At 44.0% G+C, this 19,617-nt stretch overlaps 1 long non-coding RNA gene across 1 annotated transcript; it reads right to left on the bottom strand.

The window, feature by feature from the left end:
* Window positions 1-11,345: 11,345 nt before the first annotated feature.
* LOC127348595 (uncharacterized) lies at window positions 11,346-13,531 on the bottom strand. Its single transcript, XR_007879844.2, has 2 exons — window positions 13,371-13,531; window positions 11,346-13,263 (listed from the first exon to the last, which is right to left on the bottom strand). It is a non-coding gene; the product is annotated as an uncharacterized lncRNA (long non-coding RNA).
* Between the last annotated feature and the right edge of the window lie 6,086 nt (window positions 13,532-19,617).

The following is a 19,617-nucleotide window of genomic DNA, read 5'->3' on the forward strand; positions in this document are numbered from 1 at the left end:
CTACGACAGCATATGATACGAAGAACAATGCTAACCCTAACACATCTAAGATAACTACGTTGCTCGCCATCAAAAAGGCTTCAGTACGAGCAACGCATGAACAACATAATAAGCTTGTGCTGCCTAGATCGCAAGATGCGATCTAGGCAGCATGATGCTTACCGGTAGAAACCCTCGAGACGAAGGAGTTGGCGATGCGCCGAGATTGATTTGGGGTGAACGTTGGTTGTTGTTTATTCCATAAACCCTAGATACATATTTATAGTCCAGGGGACTTTCTAACGTGGGAATAATCCCAACCGTGCACGAGGTAAACTCTAACTAACCGACACATAATCTACTATGTTACAGATACAAGGGCAAACTAGCCCAAACTTTGCATATAAGGCCGATTCACGTATTTCTTCCGTATATAATCTTCAAGTCCATCTTGATCGCGGCCCACCTCTTACTCGGTCAAATTCTGGTGATAACACATGCCCCCCTGGTTTTGGAATTGATAATTCCAAAATCACTCTGCTTTTTCTTCGTCGGGTCATGTCGTGGCAGAACCGTCGCAGTATCCTTCATCATGATGCCTTGCCTTCTCATCTTCTCCGCGTGACCTGGCAGTTTTTTTTTTTTTGTAGGCACCACCTCCTCGGAAACTGCTGTGGCATTGAATTTCCACTATATCCCCTTTTATTTAACCGCTCCAAACAGTTTGCTTCCGCATCCCCTTCGCATTAGCACTCCAAAAGCCCTCCTGCGCCACCATGTCTTCTTCCTCCTCTGTCTCATCGGATCTTTCCACCCAGTCCTCCTCTTCCCGCGAGCCGACGCCGGAGCCGAACCAGGAGGAGGTCCACGCGGCGATCACCCGCCGCGCCATCGAAGCCGGGGAGGAGTCCAGCCACGACTTCTCCGTCTGGTCTGAGGACGACAAGTCCTTGACCGACGGGGAAAGCGACCTCCGCTTCCTCGCCGACGGGGAAACGGAGGAGGAGAGCGATGACGATCGCTTCTCCTGTGACGACTTCACCTCTCCCGAAGAGGAGGAGGAGGAGAAGGAGGAGGAGGAGGAGGAGGACGACACCTCCTCCGACAAGCCGCCAGCCAAACAGTTTTGCCCCTGGCCGGGGAACCTCAGCGACTTCGACAGCGACGACGACGACGCTGACGAGGAGGACGAGGACAACGAGGGCCCGGCCGGCGGCCGCTGGAGCAGCGACGACGAGCCTGCCGGGAGCAGCGCCGACAGCGGCGACGACGGCGACGACGAAGGCAGTGACGGCCCGTAGATAGGATCTTTAGCATAGGATCAGTAGTAGTAGATGGGGCAATGTATCCCCTAGTACTTCCTTTTGAGAGCAATCAACTCTTTATGTAAGAAATCTTGCTTATCAATGAAGAACTTCTCCCAATTTGATTTTGCCGATTTCCTTTGAGCTTAATTTAGCCGATTTCCCCTCATACTGATTTTGCCGATCTGTCCCCTTAGCCAATGCGTAATGAGCCGATAGCAACGCATCGGTCCTTTAAAATCCATCCTTCAATTCTTCAACTGATGATCTTGAGATCTGGTGGATAATGTAGAGTCTTCAGGAAAGCCTTTGAATTCTTCCAACCAGACCCAATGGTCTTCTTCAAACACTCATCATTTTGTGAAGGAGGTTGCGACGAAGGATCAGCCGATGGTACCCCAATCGGCTCCTAAACAAAGCATCTACCAGGCCTGCTGCCCCCCGAGCCTTACTCAAGGCGAGAATGTCGGTGAGGATGCACCAAAGCCGATCACCTTTCTTCCCTCGAAAGCCGATATATCTCTTCTGACAGCACTGCTGAACTAGCACCAAGGGCTGAAAATCCTCGACAAGAAGGTTCAGGCACCAGAATCGGCTCAAGGCAGCTGAGGAAGCTCTCATTGTTTTACTCCCTCGAGGAAGCAGAAGGCCCCACAGCTGAACTTGACTTGGTGAAGATCCGTGCTTTGAACACGTAGCCAGTAGATCCTGCGTAGTTATACTAGAGTCGATGGCTGTGCATCGGCTTTGTCTCTTAGTTCTAAAGTCGATGTCCGCATCGGCTATATGTCATGAAATTTTTTTTTTACTGGCCGATTTTTCTAATCGGCCCCCAATGTTTCACTGTACACATGTTCATCTGCACATGTTCACATGTTCATCTGGTTTAGGTGCCCCCCGAGCCGAATCTGTCAGGTAACTGCAGATATCGGCTCTGTAGTTTAGCCAAGGCATTGTATTTGCACGTCGACTTCGGTAGGACCAATGTTGATTTCCCCTGACTCATCAGCCGACGTAAACCGCTGCCCAGTAGATCGACGTTGCATACAAGCAGAACATGTGGTGAGGATAATTTTTTGGCCGATTGCTGGAATCGGCCTCCATATTGATCGAAGCGCTCAATGAAGGTTTTGTAATGTTCCTTCATAGATCTTTGGGGGCCGATCCCAAGGATCGGCCTCGCCACATTTGCCATTGGTTTGTTCTTGCTACTCGGTCAGGCCAGTGGATAAGACCAGCCTAACCCTGCCCTTCGTCACGTCGATGCGCTCGCAGTCGTCCAAATTGACACCTGAGAGTGGCTCTTGGCCTGCTGCTTCCCAAGCGTTCATGCCAGCCGTTGAAATTTCAGCTGAGTCATCGGCCTGGACGACCTCTACCTCATCTCCATCCCACTGTATTATGCATTGGTGCATCGTGGAGGGAATGCAACAGTTGGCGTGGATCCAATCTCTTCCTAGCAGAACAGCATAGGTGCTCTTGCTATCGACGATGAAGAACGTCGTAGGGATAGTTTTCCTTCCTACGGTCAGATCCACGTTCAGAACACCTTGTGCGTCAGACGCCTGGCCGTTGAAATCGCTCAATGTTACGTTGGTCTTGATTAGATCCGAGCTAGAGCATCCCAACCGACGTAGCATAGAGTATGGCATAATGTTGACTGCCGCTCCGGTGTCCACCAGCATCTTATTGACAGGCCTCCCATCGATATAACCTCGCAAGTACAGGGCCTTCAGATGTCTGTAGCTTCTTTCTCGTGGCTTCTCAAAGATAACCGGCCGTGGGCCGCAGTCAAGTTGTGCCACAGGTGCCTCGTCTAATCCTGGAGCATTGAACTCCGAAGGAAGGATGAACACCATGTTTGTGCCAGCCGATGTCTCATCATCGGCTTTCCTTTGCTTGGGGCGCCACTCCATTTTTCGTGGTCGACCCTCTTCATCCAGGGTTCGCTGAATTTTCGCGGCCAGATCAGGCCGCGCCTTCCTTAGCGTGTGCAGGTATAACCTTTCGGCTTCCTCCAAGCCGCGCAATCGCTGAACCCTACGCTTTTGGGAACGGCTGAGTCCATCAGGGCACCACCTTGGCCGGTGGTACCTGTCTTCTTCTTCTTGTCCCTCGTCTTCCAAATCCTCAAGATCTTCCATCCGAGGGGACTCAGCGCGTTTGCTTCGAGGCGGGAGAGGCCCTAAGCGTTGGAACACGGACACGTTGGCTGCCTCCTTCTTCTTCTGGTTACATTCTGGGCAATTGCCGATTGTAGGCAATCGGCTCATTCCTGAATCCCAGCAGTGTCTGAAGAAGGGACAGTCCCAGTGCCTATCTTCGTCGTCTTGCTCCCTTGATTTTTCTTTGGCACGGCGCTCGTACTCCTCCTCATCACGATCATGCCGACGATGTCTCCTGGCGTCCCTAGCCAGACGGTCTTTATCATCATCGTCGCTGGATCGTCGGCGTTGGCTATATTGACTGACATACTTATTGAGGAGGTGATCAGAGAGAGGTCGCTGATATCTTATGTTCTTCACTTCTCCCTCTGTGACGTAGCGCTTGCCATCATGACGGAGCCGATCGCGTGGAGCGGCCTCCTCTGTGTCCTTGCTACGAGAGCAGCTGCCCTCGTCTCCATCCTTGCCAGAGTGGTGCCCAGGTCCTACCATGTTGATACTGAACGAGGACCCTGGCTGGCAACCTTCAGGGTAAGTGCACTCCACGATGTTAACGGCGGGGAAGGGGTGAGTGTCGATCTTCATGGCGTACTGGTTGAAAATCAGTCGTCCTTGTTCTATCGCCATTTGGATCTGCTGACGCCACACCCTGCAGTCGTTGGTGGCATGGGAGAGCGAGTTATGCCATTTGCAGTATGGCTTTCCGTTCAGCTCCTGTACCGTGGGGAATTTGAGGCCTTCGGGTATCTTCAACTGCTTCTCCTTGAGTAAGAGGTCGAAGATTTGCTCAGTTTTGGTTACGTCAAAATCAAACCCCCTGGGCGGGCCTGGTGGCTTTACCCATTTGCAGGACACGGGGGTTGCCCCCCGAGTCCATTCAGCCACTGCTACCTCTTGATCTCCCGCAGAGCCTTCGTCTTCATCTGCCTCAACCAGGACTACCGCACGCTTGAATTTGTCCTGGTACAAGTCCGGATGGCGCTGTTCATATGCTGACAGTTTCTGAACCATGTGCGCCAGTGAAGGGTAGTCTGCTTGGGAAGCCATATCCTTGATTTGCGAGGCAAGGCCCACCACTGCCAACTCGACTGCTTCTTTTTCAGTCACACGAGCCGAATAACATCGGTTCCTCAGATTCCTGAAGCGCTGGATATATTCTGCCACAGTTTCTCCACGCTTCTGACGTATCTGTGCTAGATCGGCAAGGCCAGACTCGGAAGCTTCTGAGTGAAACTGCATGTGGAACTGCTCTTCCAACTGCTTCCAAGTCCGGATCGAGTCTGGTGGCAACGAAGTGTACCACCCGAAAGCCGATCCCGTGAGGGACTGTGCGAAGAACCTCACGCGTAGTGGATCCGACGCTGAGGCCGTTCCTAGCTGTGCCAAATATCGGCTCACATGCTCGATGGAGCTGAAACCATCTGATCCACTGAACTTGGAGAAGTCAGGGAGCCGATACTTGGGTGGTAGCGGGACCAACTCGTATTCATCGGGGTACGGCTTGGAATAGCCGATTGTCCTCCTTTTCGGCACCATGCCGAACTGGTCCCTCAGGATCGTACTGATCTGATCCGCGGTCTGGCTGCAGGAGTCGAACTACGAAGATTCGCCGGGGTGGCGTACTTAGCCAGCCATGCTTGCTTTTCCAGCTCGAGCCAACTGCAGGAGCTGAGCTCGGAGGTTCGTCGGAGTGGCATACTTAGCTAGCCACGTACGCTTCTCGAGATCTGTCCGCCGACGTTCCTCCCCGCTTTCCCAGAAGTCCCTGATGTTGCGGCCTGGTTTGTGAGCGCCCAGTTACCGCAGTCTGGCACGTATGTGCACATGTACCCGTGAGGGATCTCCTTAGGCGCCTCATGCAAGAACTGGCAGTCACTGGGGTCACCACCGATCTTGTAGACGACGAATGCCGGTGAATTCGGCACTTCTGGTGCTGCCAACGCAAATGGCAGCGGTGGACGGGACTGGAGTGGCATCTCTCCTTGGTGTGTCCCGAGAGCTGGTCGTGACGGAGAGTACTGGTGCCTCATGATCTCCTGGATCACCCGGAGAGCGACACGCTCCAAAGTGTTCACCAGGTTCTTAGAGTGGCGATGCAGCGAGTGAGCCACCATGTAGTTGATCTCCTGACGTAGGGACCTGGTGCGTTCTTCTGACGGGGCAGAGAGGTCTATCCCATCGAGCGCACCATCAGGCGAGAACCCCTTCCACCTGATGCCATGTGAACGGGTTCTGTGAAAAGAGCCGATGAGGTCGGCTTCGAGGATTGCTTTGACCTCATCATACTTCTTCTTGAGCTCGTCAGTCAGATCCTCGTACGTGACTGGGGTGCCGTCCGCCATCTCAGATGTAGATGGCGATGTGGTTGATGTCGAAGCTTGTCCCACCAGGCGTGCCAGAATGTGTTGCGGTCAGAAACCCACCGGCGAGCAACGACGGGCAACACAGTAGAGCCGGGAACAACTTAGGGCTGCGGCTGGCCCTGGTCCCTCCGAGCGACGGCCCGCAAAGCCTCTGATACACACGTCCGATGCTGGTGCAAGGGCGTGCCACCTGACCTATACCTGGTCAGGAAGGTGATGGAGATGCCTCGCTTAGTTTCCTGCATGGCATACACGTAAACATTAAATACGAGCCTCGATCGGCTCTCAGGTTATCCTGTGAATCAGCTCAGAGAGCCGATCCACCCATGATTCGTACGAGGTGCACGAATATATGGTGGTCCTGCTTGATCAAGATAAAGCTAACGCGATCTACGACGATTTAGGGTTTTCACCGCATAATCGGATCATCCTACTCACGATTGGGCCTCGCGGTCACGTACGGTGATCGTAAGCCGGTCCTAGACAAGGCCTAAAAACCAACACGAGGTTGATCCTCGGAACATCCTGTCTAGGGCTAGCGAACGACATCCTACGCGTCGCTGGATCCTCCAACCCTTTGTAAGGCCTAACTATTGCAGATATTAAACTAATCCTTGGGGAACAAGGAGCAACCGTAACGGATCGGATCTACTAAATAATGATCAAGAGGGGTGCCGCCCCTACACCTAAGATAGGTGTAAGGGCGGCTAGATATGCAAGGGTTGCACTACGACAGCATATGATACGAAGAACAATGCTAACCCTAACACATCTAAGATAACTACGTTGCTCGCCATCAAAAAGGCTTCAGTACGAGCAACGCATGAACAACATAATAAGCTTGTGCTGCCTAGATCGCAAGATGCGATCTAGGCAGCATGATGCTTACCGGTAGAAACCCTCGAGACGAAGGAGTTGGCGATGCGCCGAGATTGATTTGGGGTGAACGTTGGTTGTTGTTTATTCCATAAACCCTAGATACATATTTATAGTCCAGGGGACTTTCTAACGTGGGAATAATCCCAACCGTGCACGAGGCAAACTCTAACTAACCGACACGTAATCTACTATGTTACAGATACAAGGGCAAACTAGCCCAAACTTTGCATATAAGGCCGATTCACGTATTTCTTCCGTATATAATCTTCAAGTCCATCTTGATCGCGGCCCACCTCTGACTCGGTCAAATTCTGGTGATAACAACATGTCAGTGAAACAATATGTAAATCTTCTTTAATACAACATGTCTTACTACAAACTAAAGCCAACAACCTATACAATGCTTGCTCAAAGGAAGTAGACTGGGGCTTCTCCAATAGAATGATGTATGCCGTGGCTTAAACCTAGTAAGAAAGGACGGAAGATCATATTAGCTAAGGGTAAAAGGTATCAGCTTTGCCTGGTACATAAAGAATATTTGTGCTTTCTTGTTTGTAGTATAATCATTTTTATGCATCATTCTGATTATATTGGTCTCCTCCTTTTTGTAGCAGATTGATTGGTTCAGTATAAAGTACATGTATGACAAAAGCGGAGCTGCTCATCATGCACCCTCTTTGTTGGATAATTTTTCAGAGCTACCCCATGAGCAAAAACATGGGAAATTAACTATTTTCTAAAATTGCATCTCCAGCACATCCTGAATAGAAATTATATATTGTAGCATGCCAAAGCAATATATTTTTTAACATGAGAGCCTATTCATTCGCTCAAACTGAATGAGGCTATGCATTTTGAGCTATTAATCTGTAGTTTCAATCATGAAACATCCTGACCTTTAAAACTTTGCCTTGAAGATATTGTCCATATACAGAGATGAGATCAGACACGCCATATGTGTCCATGAACCTGTATTTTAATAGTGTTATAACAAAATCATATGCAGAATTTCCAGAGTAAAAGAAAACTGAAGCATGCTCGAAACCACCATAAAAAATATTTATCTGTAATGCATAATTTTTAATCTCAACAAAAAGATCCCAACTCCCAAATACATTGTAGCTTACAATGGAATTTAGTGTAGCCAGATAAAATTATTTTGGCCTTCCTGGCAAATTGCACATTGAGCATAAACATCTGGTCCATGGATCTGAAAACTAATTATAAAGTGAATAACACCGCAAATTTTAGCATACAGTTGGTCAATACGCACTACAACAAATAGCCTTATTAAACCCCCTTTATCCGAAGTATATTCCAAAACATACACCCTTAATTTTGCTTGATATGATATAATCATATAGCAAAACACATGGCACATTTTCTTACCACATGGATTAAACACTAATAATCTAAAAATTCAGCTGAAGAAAATAACAGTACATGTATAGAAAAGGCACATCAAAGGTAAACCACATGAACCAATGTTTCTTAAATAAAATAACTAAAGATTTCTCTCGCGATCACACGTACACATATCCGTATAATTGCACTATAGCAAGGGAAAAATCATATAGGAGTAATAAAAGCCATCTAAGTAGGTCACCTGAGATCTGAAGATGATTCCGTCGCACATCTTTTTTAGTCAGAACAGACACCCAGTTTATTGCTCAAACTTTTGTATTTTATGGCCTAGCTCAAATTCATGGACAAACTTAAGAAGCGAGGAGCCTGAGAAAATTGCCAGAAATCAATTATTTTCTAGATAGACCAATTTCCAGTCACCAAGAGCTCCATGCACGATTAGATTTCGATATCAAACATGCATAAAAAACAAAGGGACAGTGGTGTAGAACAACTGAAAATGTGATATACAACAAATACTGAAATACATGATAAAATTTATTTATGTTGAGCAGTATAGAAAATACCTAGGGCTAGAGGGTACCGGCTTGATAGGCGGTAGAGGTTGTTGATCTTTACATGAACTGGGATGTCACCATTGACCAGTGCAATACCGCATCTACGAGCACCATCTTGCCACCGTGCACGACGGAGTCGAATATCTCAGACCTCCATCTCTCCAAAACAACCACTATGTTGTGCTGCTAGCTGGAGAACTCGGTGACGTTGAAAACGCGGAGAAGGTCAGTGAGTCCAGCATAACATAACGGAGATGTGCAAGGCAGACAGAGCACCAGGCGCTCCTCCCAGCAACGGTTCATGCAGCATGCCCTTACTGCCGGGCGCCAGCGCTCCTCCCAGCGCCGGCACAATGTTTGGTGGCGGTGCCTCCGACAACCACGAGCACTACTTTGCAATGATGAATGCGTAAAAATACTGAAAAATACAGACTTACAGTGAATATGTTACCATGTCAGCACATTCATTTTAGCCTTGTAATGCTAATAGAAAATTTTCATAATTTGACATGGAAAACGTCGGTATTGATTTTCGAAAGCAGGCTAACATATTCGAAGCTACTCATTTGGCAGTAGCATGAAAATATGCAGATCATTTCAAGTTTTCAACTTTATCTCCAAATATGTTAAAAACTTAATGAGGAGTGTAGTATATTCAGATCAGACGATCTGACCTTGGACCGAAGCAACAAAAAATAGTTTTGTAGCGGATGAAAAATATAACACCTTTCCCTCAGGCATATCATAAATCAAGTGTTATTAATCATGTAGAAGGAAATGAACGCAACTGTTGCTCAAGCAACTCAGTAGAAAACTGTACATAAATAAAAGAACACCAAACTATACAATTAAAGTGGGCATTGCTAAGGACATAAGAGAAGGGGATAAAAATAACCTACACAAAAACGATGGATTTCATCAAATAAGGAAAAATTTATGTCATTCGCAAAAGGGGGGAAATATATGTCCATGAATGAAGAATAGATCACGGGAGAGAGGTTGCAAGTTATCTACTGAATAATTCTTGAAAAACTTCAGACCGGATGTTAGTACAGATCCTACACAAGTCAATATTGTCCAACCGAGACACAACAAAGCTCGACTCGTTCGAGAATAGCTATTCTCGAACCACTTCTGAACTTTCACCTACTCATGCAATGAACTTCCTGGCGGAACACATAGATTTCACGTTTTCATGTGTATTGTTTTGATCGCGATTTACAAACCGCTAATCGGAACGATACAAATGATATACCGTTGGAAAGCTAGAGAAATTGCGCAACTTTTTCGTTCAGATAGTTTCCCCAAATTCATGACGTTTTAAAGTTAATTGCAAATATAATAGACTCTATTTGCGCGGATTTCTGTGTTTTCGCACAGTGTTTTGGGAGCCATTTTCAAACCACTCTTCGGTTTGATGCATTCAATATACTGTTGAAAAGGTATGAAAATTGCGCAACTTTTTCGTTTAGATTGTTTTCCCAAATAATGTAAGGTTTAAGAGCAGATTTAAATATACTCGGATCTGTTTTTTCGAACTACTCCTATTTCGTACTGTTTTTTGCGTGCTATTTTCAAACCGCTATTGGTATTGATGCATATGATATATCATTGGAAAACTACGAAAAATGCGCATCTTTTTTGTGTAGGACTTTTTCCCAAATTATTTACAGTTTTAAAGTAATTTCAGAAATACTAAGAACATAGATGGTAGCCCGCAAACGAACTGTTCGAGATTGACGTGCCTTCGGTGCTTGGGTGGGGCGGGTGGACATGTTAGAATGCAATTAGGGTTATATTTGTGTCAATTGATTGAGGCGGGGCTCGATTTGGGTAATCAGAGCTTGTAGTTACGCCCTGGTAAAATCAGAGTAGCTGAACTTCTTCTGACATGCATGTGAACTAGTAAAATGCCCGTGCGTTGCCACGGGCTATCAAGCTTCTTTCCTTGCTACACATGAATACAATGAATGTAAATATTCTAAAGTTTAACCACAACAAAAGAACATGCATATTAGTCTACTCCAACTGCAAATTGTTTTATTGATATTTTTCCATATTTTCTTCTCCTTTCCACCTACGATTTGGTTTCCCTTCTTTTATCATTGCACTGCGTCACCCACTCCACTCCAACGTATCCCCCATCGTATGGTAAGGATAGAGCTACCATATTTTACCCTTCCCCACCTACCCATCGGCTTCACCTCTTCGACCGGTTTGTCAACATTTTGATTGTAGTCACTCCACTTTAATAAAATCTTCATTATACTTCAGTCAACCCCGCGTTGACATTAATTTTGACCAATGTTAATATGTCAAATGAGTAATTTGTTAAATTGAACCTTTAAACTTGACGGGTAAATGATTCACCAAGCCACGAGTTACTCTTTAGCTCATTAGTTTTTTTCAATTATAAGTATCGCAATCATCATCCCATTTTTGACTCAATTGTCTTGTTGAACCTGATTGGTAAAGGATTTCATATTAGAACTCAACTTGGATCGCTAGTTCATCAATCCACGAGTTAGTCTCTTAGATTGTGAGTTTCAAGCTTTACTTCCAACCATAATTGTAGCAATCATCGCACCACTTTTTACAAGAGTAATGTTGTTTTTTTTTACTCCAGCTTAAAAGTTTTGGAAACATCTTGCAATTTTCGAAAGTAGGTCCCATCTTCCTCTCATTTCCCTCTTTTCAACTCATAACAAACCTGGTGGCTCAGGGAGCAACAAATAATGTATAGACCTGGTAATAAATATTGGCTTTATTTTATACAAGTGAGTTGAGGACATAGTACAGGCGTTGCTGCCCAATGGTGCCATATCAAATAGTACTAAGTCCTTAAGAGATATACATTAATTTATTTAAGCACAACCTCCATATAGATTATAATTTGTATACGTTGATAATCTTGCCGATGGTGTGACTTGACTGTGTGCTCTCCAATCTGAATAAGTGGTAAAACCATGAAAGATCTTTTAGCTCACTCGCTCATATGCACTATAGAGGTCATGCAAGTCTCTCAGACCAACAGCCCAAACCACAATCGGACCTCTCGATGCGTCCAGCTGATATGTGATTTATCAAATCACACACATCCAATTAAAATGTTAGAGAAGGTCGTATCGGTTTTATGTTGATAACATACCTTTACTTGTGCTCCCAAATGTCTTCATCTCGTCTACTGGTGGATGAAATACACTTATATTCATTGATCGTGGAAAAAAAGACGAAAGGAGAAAGTGTTAAAGAGCAATAGCTTCAAAACAAAACAAAGCACCTTACCATACATATACACACGCAAAAAGATCTGATATAAGGCAACATTGTAGGTATGCAAGCTCTTCTCTAAAAAATTCTTCCAATCTTACATTTTATACTACTAACAGTCTAGTCTAGAAAAAAAATAGCAATTTGGATACATTTCACACCAAGAGTAAGCTAAACTTTATTAGCTTCAATAATTGTTATGCCAGACAAAAAGAAATCAAGGAGGTCATCTAACCAAACATTTTACTGCAAACATTCAGAGAAATGGCAAAACTTGCAAAACAATACATGAATATACATCGATAATTATAAATGCTGATTCTCCAAACCAAGATTGCACAAAACGTACAGAACCTGCAAGTGACCTAATCATCTATTCATCTTTAATCACTGGCAACACCCAAGTCAATTTGATTTCTCTGCCTGACGCCCAAGTCTGTTCAACTTTACATTCCTTTCATTCTAAGGCAATCTACTAAAGGCCATGAGTACTATGATCAGAACATCATAAAGAGCAAGTTATGTATGCAACATGGACCACGACATTATTAGGATTAAAAATTCAACTTGCATGGAATTCAGATAAAAGCAACTTGCACAAAAGACACCGAGCAGCAACAGATATTATACCCAGCCAATTATCACATATTTTGTGAATTTATGTTTATGAGACCATGGTGGACGATCAACTTGTAATACAAAAAAGAGTGCTTGCAAGTGTTGAACCAGCTAAAACTTTTTATTAGAATCCAACTATTATGGAAATAAAGCAAGGAAGAATGATAGCAGACTTGCAGTCCCAAGAGAGCTGAAAATTACCTCATTATGGTCCATAACATTTGCAAAGCTCAGAACTCCATAACATTTGCACAAGTGCGCAACTTATATAATGACATCACAACTCAATTAGTCTTCCCATGCTCAATATCTCACGCAAAGGCAAATGCTTGTTAATATTTAAGAAAATTAAGTACTGTAATGTAATCTTCAGTAAATACATATTCTAAGACACCTCGACTGAACAGACTGGGATGGCTTGAGTTGCTGACGTTGATAGAAGCAGTGACTAAGATACCAAATGAGTCGTCTTAGCTGAATCAACAACAATATAATTATATCCATGGCTAAGGCGCAAAAGAATGTACAAACATAACAAACAATGGAGACATGATGTGTGACCGGATGATAGAAAAAGCGCAAATAAAGAAAAGAAAACTCACCCGTGATGTCTTGGGTATCCAGAGTCTTATGTGCCGCACCCCCTCTGCTCGAACTACCCCCAATATCTGAATTTTCTCAACTGCATACACTACCCAGTCCATTTCCAGGTGATATGCCATCATTTTCTCGCCATTGTTTCTTCCAAGTGACTTCCATCAAGCTGACATGTTGGTTCATGAAACGCATCGACATGGCAGTTCATTCATCAATTAAAGTTTCACACCAATTCACAAGGGCATTCAACAAAGCCACATTTAATCTACTAACCTTTTATATCGCCATCGTTAATGCTGGAGAGGCCTGCTTCATCTCTGACATTCACCGATGTATCTCCATCCGAACAATCCTCTACATTTTTAAATAATTTTTAGTGGGGAGACCTTTAAATGTTCAGAACTTCAGTCTCACTGATGCAACACACATTGCTCTATCAAGAACACCCAGCTTGTTGCCATGCTGCTTGTGGGCACTGTTATGGTAGTTAAGTCCTATTAAAAAAAGAAGTGAGCTTCACATGAAAAAAAAGGTGTACTGTGCTAATGAAATAATGTGAACTTCAAAAAAGAATCCCACAAATCTTATCGGCTTAAAAATTGCAAAGTGGACTTCGAATATTTAATTTAGTGAACTTCATGTGTAGCCGGTCAAATAACACATATCATGAATCTACAACTCTACAAACAGTAATCTTCTCCATACATCAATTAAAACACTTTTGTACTGAGATAAATCAACAAAAGAAGTTACGATACTTAATCTCATACTGAGATAAATCAACAAAAGAAGTTACTAATTTATGACATATTAGAGGAACTACTATTCCCACATATCAATGTATGTTAACTTCCTGAGTTGGAGTTGTGAACTCCGTGAAATGAAAGTTGCAAATCATTTTTTAAGAGCAGCATTTAATATAGTAACTCATTTTTTAGGGACGAAGTTAACTGAGTGTTCTTAAATCTTTTAGGGACGAAGTTAACTTCAAATGAACTTTGCCAACACTACAATCGAACTTAGATTAAAAATTTGAATTTTCAGATGGAAGTAAATAAACAAGTGCACTCTCTAAATTGAACGAATGAACTTCATAGAGGTCATTTTTTCTTCTATCTTTCTGAACAAGATGCGAACTTCAGGTTTTGAAAATAGTGAACTTCATGACAACAAAATTGAACTTTTTCCTTGTGGGTGAATTGAAAAAATTTGCCGGAAAAAAAAAGAATTGTCTTCACTAGAGCAATTGAACTTCGTCTCAAAAATAAAGTGAACTCTCCCGCCAATAAAACGAACTTCGACAAACAAGGAACTAAATAAACAAGTGCACAAACCAATGGATGAACTAAATAAATAATTAGCAAGAGATGTGAACTTCATGAATTAGGAGAAGTGAACTACAAGTAGCACTATGTTTTAATAACAAATTAAGCATGTCCGAATGGAACTGTTTCAACCAAACAAACTGAAATTCTCATGCTGAACTAACTAACTCCACGTCAAATAACAATGAACTTCAGAACATGTGTTACAACTACCATTTTTAGAAGTTAACTCACAAGCTAACCTCGTGGGTGGTCCTGGCAGCTGGGGTTGCTTGCTTAGATAGAGGTTTCAATCATCGAGAGCGAGTAATAAATGATGGAAATTAGCAATACGTGGAAGTCTGGTTCTAGTTGCTACAAGAACATATATTGCGGACCCACTTAAAGGGAACACTTTTCTCCAAAAAGAAAGGAAAAAGCGCAGATACACAAGCAGTTTTGAGAACAAACAGCAGTTTCATTTTTCCTGGACCATGAGTGTAGCGCCAAATAAGAGTGAATGGGCTGCCTAGAATAATATAAGTGGGATGCAACACTTTTTGCAAAAAAATATTGCAGTACCATTATGCAGCTAATTTAGTTTATGTGCACCAGATCGAGCGTGAGATGCAATACCGTCTCTCTGAATCTAGGACATGTCGTTGCATGCTAGTATGCCCAGATTTTATCCAGTCTTACTTATGCATAATGGTACGGCGCGTTTATGCAAGTTCATACCTGCAGAATGTCAGATTGTATGGGAGACGTGCAGAGCAGATCGAGGAGCTCAGGAAGGTCCGCATTAGCTCGCGGGAAATCCACATCAGCCCTCATGCCCAGATTTTGCAAAAGTTCATAACGCTATAGACATAAACAAACTAACTGTCAAGAAAGAGCGAACTTCGAGACATTAAAGAGTGAACTTTTGCAAAACCTTTTCTCGACATACAATGTTGAATTTCTAGGAAATTAAATGACCCTTGCGAAAATATGAGACCCAGTTCATAATAATATATAAGAAAATCATGAAACAAATTTATTTCAGAAAACACGTATGTTGCCAGCAATATAATTGAACTTCTGTAAAGATGCAAGCATACTGTTACAACTGAATGAATTACTGCCTAAAAAATAAAGTGAACTCCCTTTTGGTCCTAATCCGACTGCTATAAATAACCAAGAGATCCGCTCGATGCTGCACTCAGGAATATGAGAAAACACGCATGCGGTATTTGGGTGGCCATGTAATATACAAATGAACTTTCACATACACGAATGTGCACTTCCACACAGGCATCATAAAAACAAACACTTAATCAAGCTCACTACTAGAGAGGCACATAGCATACCTCACACATGCAGGCAATGAAACAAACACGTACCACACATTTAAATTAATACACGGAAGTAGTCGTGTGTTTCCCCTAACAAACACATGTATAACCCACTAAATAAACATGGCTTTTAACTGTAAATGTCACAGGCCATGCAAATTACCAAAATATGGACAGTGAACTACCCCTGCTAATAATGTGAGCTACTACTTTTCCATACTAGCCGAAAGCATCTGATAATAATGTGAACTAGTATTTTTTTCATACTAGCTAGAAGTGGACTCTTCCTACTGATGAAGTGCATTCCTCAGTAATGAAAAGTTAACTTCCAAAAAAATGAAAATTCTATGCGAACAAACTTAACTTGTCCAACATAACAGAACTTCAGATCAATACAATTTGTTAATTTCTGTGGAAGCAATGGCGCGACTTAGCACTAGAGCAGTCTGCCAAACTCATGTTGGCATAAAAGATAAACTAAACTTCCACGGATGAACGATCTGAACTTCAGAGCAAAATTGACTGAACTTGATAGGAAAAAGCAAATTTCACACAGTTTTGAGTGCTGGCAGAGGAAGCATAGTCTATACCATATAAAAATTATGTTAGGGAACTGCCGTTACCTGCTAACCACAATAGTAGAATAAAACTGCAATGTCTTGCTCCCTTATTTTATTCGAACTCGTCTACTTTTCCAATCTTTTTTCAGAGTCGTCTTCAATGTATCACAACATAGTGATCTGCTGCGCAGGAGGAAGTGTACCCCCAATGCCGAACAAGTGAACTACCTGGAATAAAAAAAAGTGTACCCTCAATGCCGAAAGAGTGATCTTCCTAAATGAAAATAAGCATATTGCAGTTTCACAACAGAGGCAACAACAATGCAGTTCACATTAAGAGAGCAGTTCACATCGGCGACAGTAGCAGTGTAATTCACACTTCACAGAATGGGGAAAATGCAAGAGGCGGTGGTTGTGTGAGGGAAACTAGGTGGGAGGGCATCACGGGACTGGAGGCCAAGCAGCTTCTATTTCTCTATGGAATACATTAAGGAAAAATCGAACCCCAAAAATCAAAGCCTTTTATCACTGTATCACTATATGCCATACACGACTCTAGCTAACCTTGGATATAGTATGCTCTCAGCTTTCTGCAGACTACGTAGAAACCATAGCAAGATAGTCATTCACCCCTCTCTCTCAACATGAACTTTCACTATTTTTCATCTGAACTTCATATGTTCATCATCTAAACTTCACTATTTATCGATGCTTTCACAATATACTTGTTATTTGTCTACTACGGACAGTAGATGATAGACGCAAAAGGAATTACTACCAAACAAACACACAAAAGCCTCCAAGAAACTACTAATCCATTTTAGCTGACAAGGAAAAACTAATTTTTCTGGTTTACTTAAGAAGTTCAGTTCAGATGCATTGCAAAACTATTTTTTACAGTACTCCCTCTGTTCTTATAACTATAATTTTGTATTTAACTAAAAGCATCGCCAAGACGAAGCTAACTTTCCAGAAAATATAGACGTGAACCTTGATCCATGACAAAGTGAATTCTTTTATTTTTTAGCAACCACACATCAACACATACATCCAGGACAGAAACATTATTTTCATAAAAAGTAACTACTTGAGCTTTTAAGAGCGAACTCCCCCATGCTGCCCTTTGTACTACCTGTGTAGTTGTGGCTGTGGCTACCAGCGGAGCTCGGGAGGGCCTGGCGCCCAGGCTACCAAGTCCCCTGATAGCGACGAGGAGCATCACTGCAGCGAGGAGGCCTGCCGCAGGCTTCGCTGGACCCCAGCAGCGGGCATTTGAACCAAGTGAGCTTCTGAAAGATGTTGAGGTGAACTTCCAAAGTATTTTTTATATAAAAAATGGAGCTCACATATTTACAAATTGAACTTCCCTGAAATAAAAGTTTTAAAATTCACCGACATACACAAAGTGTACTACCCAAATTCGTCTAATAAAGTGAACTTACATGTAAAAGGAAATGGAATATCAGTGACTAACAAAGTGCACACCCCAAGATCAACAGATTTTTTAAAAAAACACAGGTTAACTTTCCAAACAAATAAACTCCTAAAAAATGAACTTCAACCACCGACGTAGTGCACTTCTCGGTAAAGTTAAACCCACACTTTAATAAAAAAAGAAACCGAACTTGCAGAATCTCATGATTTGAAACTGACGTAGTGAATCTCATAATTTGAAAACTGCCACATGCATACACGCACAACTGTGAACTTCCAGGGAGCAAGAATGTGCCCGGGACATCCACGCGTATGGCGCATGGCTGATGGCAGACCACTTGCAGGAATTGGCCAGTCTACTTGCGGAGGGTGTGCAGAGAAATCCAATTCAGTATTGTGCAACTGTGCATCTGTACACTACCAATGAAATTTCTAAAACCAGAAAATCGAACTTCACAGTTTAGTACTTATGTGCTTTGATAGTAATCAGTCTATGAAACGAATTTCTAATAAAAATGAGTAAACTTCATGTGTGAACAGTTTGTTATGTGTTGCAATCATCCAACATTTTCTCAAATACAAAGCTAGCAAACAATCTTTATGAAAAAATATCACACACGGAGCAACAGTTAAGAAATATAGTACAACACTTGCAACTGTTTTTATATCACCGAAGAAGTTCAGTGCCCAGGGCAAGGCAGGGCACTTCAGTTTAGAGAAATGGACAGGGTATAGCCAGTGGGCGGCCAGGTATCCGGAGCACCTCAGGAGGCCACCAAACCGCACAAGAAACTCCCTAAAAATCGCACAGCAAACTGCCGAGAGGTACATCTCACGAACCTGAAGATGGAGCTGCACATGCTGGCAGCGTAGAGTGATGTGAACTACCCGCGGCTGGGCATGTGAACTCGCGCGACGGGGTTTGTCCTGCTCCCATGGCGCCCCCTGTGCTTGATCTCGCCGCGGAGGAAGGTGGGGGTTGCGGGCTAGCGGCGGACCAGGGAGGCCGGAGCGCCTCAACCTCGCAGCCGAAGAAGGTCGAAATGGAAGCGACCCAGGGAGACTGGCGGCCCACGACCTGGCGCCGGAGGAAGGCGGGAGTGGGCGCGACCAAGAGAGGGAGGCAGCCCTTGAGCTGGCGCCTGAGGAAGGGCCCGACGGCGCTCGTTGCTTGGGGGGCGGCCGGTGTCGCCCGTGGATCGGGCAGCCGGCGGCGCGCGTGGATTTGGGGCGGCCGGCGGCGCGCGTGGTTTGGGGGTGGCCGGAGGCGCGCGTGGCTTGGGGGCGGCCGGGGTGCGCGCGTGGATTTGGGGGCGGCCAGCATCGTGCGTGGCTTGGGGGTTGGCCGGCGGCGCACGTGGATTTGGGGAAGAACTGTGGAGAAAGAAGGTGGTGAATAGGTGGGGTTTGTGCGGTGGCGTGGTGGGTCTAATTTTTTCTGGGTGGGTTCGGTTCGGTGCGAGTTGGTTTGGTCAATTTAGGGGGTTCGAGAATAGCTATTCTAGAACCCCTTTAAGGGGGTTCGAGAATAGTTGTGCTATATATATATATATTTATTTATATATATATATGTATATATATATATAGTAAAATATGGTGTTGCCACCCGGTGGTACTGCCCCCCATGCGATGTCGTCCATTCATGCTTGTAGATTCGTGGTGCATGCAACTAAGATAGAGAGGGCCTGCTCTAATTACAGACGCACGCTGCAAATCTTCTTACACATCTGCACCATGCTGCAGTGTTCAGTTGTACCAGATCTGTAAACATATCCACTCGCAGTAGGTGGAACAGGGTATGGTCTCTCCAGTCAAAGCATTACTAGTCAGAGCGTTACTGACAAAGCCTTTCTGAAGTTAGCAACATAGTGTAAATCAAAATGTACAT

This window comes from Lolium perenne, chromosome 4 (assembly GCF_019359855.2).
Source record: "Lolium perenne isolate Kyuss_39 chromosome 4, Kyuss_2.0, whole genome shotgun sequence".
Lineage (NCBI taxonomy): Eukaryota > Viridiplantae > Streptophyta > Magnoliopsida > Poales > Poaceae > Lolium > Lolium perenne.